Source organism: Trichechus manatus, unplaced genomic scaffold (assembly GCF_000243295.1).
Source record: "Trichechus manatus latirostris isolate Lorelei unplaced genomic scaffold, TriManLat1.0 scaffold00224, whole genome shotgun sequence".
NCBI classification, from domain to species: domain Eukaryota; kingdom Metazoa; phylum Chordata; class Mammalia; order Sirenia; family Trichechidae; genus Trichechus; species Trichechus manatus.
Genome location: NW_004444160.1, coordinates 2,939,845 through 2,944,006, shown reverse-complemented (window position 1 = coordinate 2,944,006; position 4,162 = coordinate 2,939,845). Strand labels below are relative to the sequence as shown.

Here is a 4,162-nt window from a genome sequence, read left to right as displayed (position 1 = left end):
AAGGCAGGCATTAACTTGCCTCTCTCTCATGAAAGCCAAACACTATGATTTACATCTAGGTATGGTTATCAGAAAGTTATAAGTATTTAAGGAAACACACCTGGTAGATCAAGTAGCCCTCAGATATGTACTCTGTGGGATGTTTACTTACAGTGGAAATTATTCCATTAGAAAAGTAGTATGGAATTTGTCCTTGACTTTAGCTCAAGTGATTCATGACCCTGCTTCAGTCTGGCAAGCATGGAGGTCAGTTTCAACATACGGGGCAGAATTTGCCATAGATTTCTTCTTTGCATGTCGAAGTGAAGTTTGTTCAAATTATTAAAATGTCTTATTCTTCCTAGGTATATAGGAGTGTGTGGGTGGTGCAAATGGTTAAGCACTGGACTACTAGCTAAAAGGTTGGAGGTTGCAACCCACCCAGAGGCACCTCGGAGGACAGGCTTGGTGATCTGCTTCTGAAAGGGCACAGCCTTTAAGACCCTTGGAGCAGTTCTACTCTGCACACATGGGGTCACTATGAGTTGGAATCAACTTACAGCAACTAACAACAACACCACCTCTACTTAGTTGGACAAAGTTAATACAGGAATCTCCATGGTAAATGAGATTTGTTTAACCAAGTAAACCCAGGACCCTTAGAGGATGTGGCTGAGATCAATACTGCAGAATTGACCTCATTATATCTTTGAAATGCTGCTGGCGTTAGCAGTATAAGTGTTGTTTAAGACAAACTGAATGGATTTGGACTTTGCCCCTGTAGGTCATAGTAAAATAAAATGACCAATGGAGTGGCATATTATGAAAAACTAGCCAGAAGACAACAATGGAGAAACACAAGCAATAGAGTTGTGGGATGTAGAGAAAGTATTTTTTGTTTTCTGCAATGTTGGGTCATTTTGAATAAATTTTGCTAAAAACTTGTGATCCTAGGCTAAGAGCAAGCTTTGGAAGTTGATTTAAAACTGTATAGTGAGAGAATTACAGAAAGATTTACCTCACTTTGGAGGTACATGTTTACATTTCAAAGAAAATGAGGCCTAGAACCTTGGAGCCAACTTTATGTCATAAAAGCAAGACACTAGAGCTCAAGGAAAGTGTATTTATATTCCAAAAAGTTAGAGTGAGAACCCGGGTTTCTCTCCATCCCCTATCCAGGAGTTAAAGTTTTTATCCCTCTTTTTGGGAGGGAAGGGGAAGCAGCTACCTCTTTCTCCTGTATATAAGCAGGAAAAATCCATTTTCTTAATTCCTCATCTTTGAAGTATCTGGACACTTGTGAAGGAGATTTTTGCACTTGGTTTTCATTACATCACCCCAGAGGTGAGGACAGGTGCATCAGAAACCAAGACAGTTATTATTATGTAAATGTTAATAACTAATCTATATTCTATACAGAACACCATGTATGCACATTTGGATATAATTAATTAAAATGAATATTAAAAATCCAACAGTACAACACAGAAGAAGCCAGGTGGCATTTTTAACAATGTTCTTGGAAATCTCCTTGGCTAGATCATCGGGTTCATTAGGTACATATATTACCTTTCATGTTAACATACACTATAGCATGACTCAACTTTTTTTTTTTTTTTAATATATAACAAGTAATTTTAATGGTGATTTGAAAAAGCTTGAAAACATATGAATAAATAAAGCTTAGTAAGTTAGGATTTACTTTCATAAAAGCGTTTTGACAAATACTAAAAGATTATACTTGTGTCTTAAGCATTACAATATAAAACACAAAACATCCAACATTAAATACTGATCTCCCATGCCTGACTTGGATTTAGATACTGAGTATTTTATATTTTACTGAAATGAACTTTCAAAGTTTTGTCAATGTTTAGAGTATGTACTACCACTTCCCACTGAAATCTTTATGAAATCTAAAAGGCTGTTATTAAAAGTAGTCATTTTTTCTTCTTGAATATTCTAAAACATGCCAATTTTGATTAGTCATCAGATTTTCCGGATATAAAAGTTACAAACAGAATACCCAAGAAAATGTTTTAACACATTAAGGATAAGTTTGTGAACAGTAATGATAGAAACACCTTCAACTTTCTAATCTTGGAAAAAGAAAAAAAACCTTAAGCAAACATAAAAGGTATAATGGGCCAAGTTACTTTAGCAAAAATAATACATCACGTCAATCAATTTTTAAACCAAATTCTTAAAAGCACTGAACAAACATGTGTCTTCTAATTGTCAAACCATGTATTCATGTGGTGGAAGAAGAATACAAGACAACTAATGGAAATAAAAAATCTCAAACTAAAATAAGAAACTTACAAAATCAGAAATTACAGTTGTTGCTTGGAAAATAGTCCTCTTTTTAATCTCAAATTCACTTTAAATGCTTGACATATAATTTAATACCTAAAAATACTCTAGCTAAATTATCTGATAATATTTATAGAATGTAACTTCTCTGGATAGACATGTCTCACACAACAGTTTTCTATTAATCCTGAAAAAAAAAATCACTTGATAATTTTAATCACTATTAATGATTGACTAATTAATGGATTAACAGTTTATTCAATAACACAGATGGCATTGGACCAATAAAGTTAATAATCTGATAATAATTGCTCACTGTGCAATTCTGCCCATTAGAAATACTAAGCCAAGGACTTGATATATTTGATATATATTCCACTCAGTTGCATTACATGTTTCTGTATGTTATTTGATCAAAAGAAAACAGGTACAAAATGTCAAACTTTCTTCCTCTCTTCTATCTTCTAAAGCAGCTCAATGATTTTTGGGGATTGGTTAGTACAATACAGAGAACATAAGGGGAAAAGTTCAAAATGGCACTTACCACCAATGCCAGTACTCATGTCATTATGGCTATATTTAAGGATATTATTAATTTTTGTGTTATTCCCTTTTCTTTAGAACATAAGTCAAAGCCATTAACTTGAACTTGAAGTATATACACAATACATATGCAACCTTACACAAAATACTTTTCATAAGTAGCATTACATTTTAAAATACTGGAAACTGAGTATCTGTGCTGATTTGTACTCTGACTTAATGGAACAAAAAAAGAGTAACATTCAACTAGGGAGGGTTATACTGATGATAAAAGTTCTCAAACTTAAAATTGTCTTCCTCTCCCTTTGTACTTACCACAGGCTACACAATGTCCTGAAAGGATTCATTATGAGAAAAATGTCAGTCACAGCTTTAAGACCTTACTTTGGAAGGAACTAATGAGAAAGCAAATTGGAAGGTGAGACTTCATCTTTGTTTTCAAATAAGTGGTCTTAATTTTTCTTCTTATAAAAAAAGTTTAAATCAGTTTATTATAAATATACCTAAACCATTAATTTTTGCAGCTTTCAGGTAAAGTCCAGCACTTCGTTTATACAAAGTCTATGAGAAGAGGTCAGTAGAGATCATCTAATCTTAAATCGTGACATCATCCATTCAAGTCCTTGCCACAATCCCTCGCCAGTTTAAGAGCACAGCATGCCTGGATATGCCACTGATGATCTTTAATAGAAGTGAGTTTCAAAAACTGGGAGATTTCTGCTACAGTCATGCATTCTTTAACATCTTGTTTATTAGCAAAAATCAGCAATCCAGCTTTCCTTAGGTCCTCATGTGCTAACATTTTATAGAGTTCTTCTCTAGTTACTGAAATCCTTCCTTTCTCTATCTGTACTGTCCACAACAACTATTACAAACTCAGTGTGAGTACAGTAAGTGTTCCAGGAAGAACGAAGAGATTCTTGGCCACCAATGTCCCACATTACGAAACGTGTATTATTAATCACTATCTCTTCTACATTACTTCCTATTGTAGGGGATGTATGTACAACTTCATTCATAGAAAATTGGTAAAGGGTGGTAGTTTTCCCTGCATTATCCAGCCCAACAATAACTTTGTGCTCCTGGTGATTGAATAGTCTCCATATCTTGGTGAAGAGAATTCCCATTCTCGGGCAGCTGACCCCCCCTCCAGCCACCAGGGCCGCCTGGCCTCCCCTGGCTCAGGCTGAGGCGGAGGAGAGGGACGTGCCAGAGCCTCCGCCTCTGCTGCTGCTGTTGCTCCCGTGCTTGCCGCCAGTCCGCTTCCCTGGAACCGGAGGGAGGCCGAAGCCCAGGCCGCCCTGCCGCGCGTGAGGCCACGCCACTG

General features: G+C 36.0%; 1 pseudogene; it reads right to left on the bottom strand.

The window, feature by feature from the left end:
* Positions 1-3,307: 3,307 nt before the first annotated feature.
* LOC101358364 (ADP-ribosylation factor-like protein 5A pseudogene) lies at positions 3,308-3,962 on the bottom strand (annotated as a pseudogene).
* Positions 3,963-4,162: the final 200 nt, after the last annotated feature.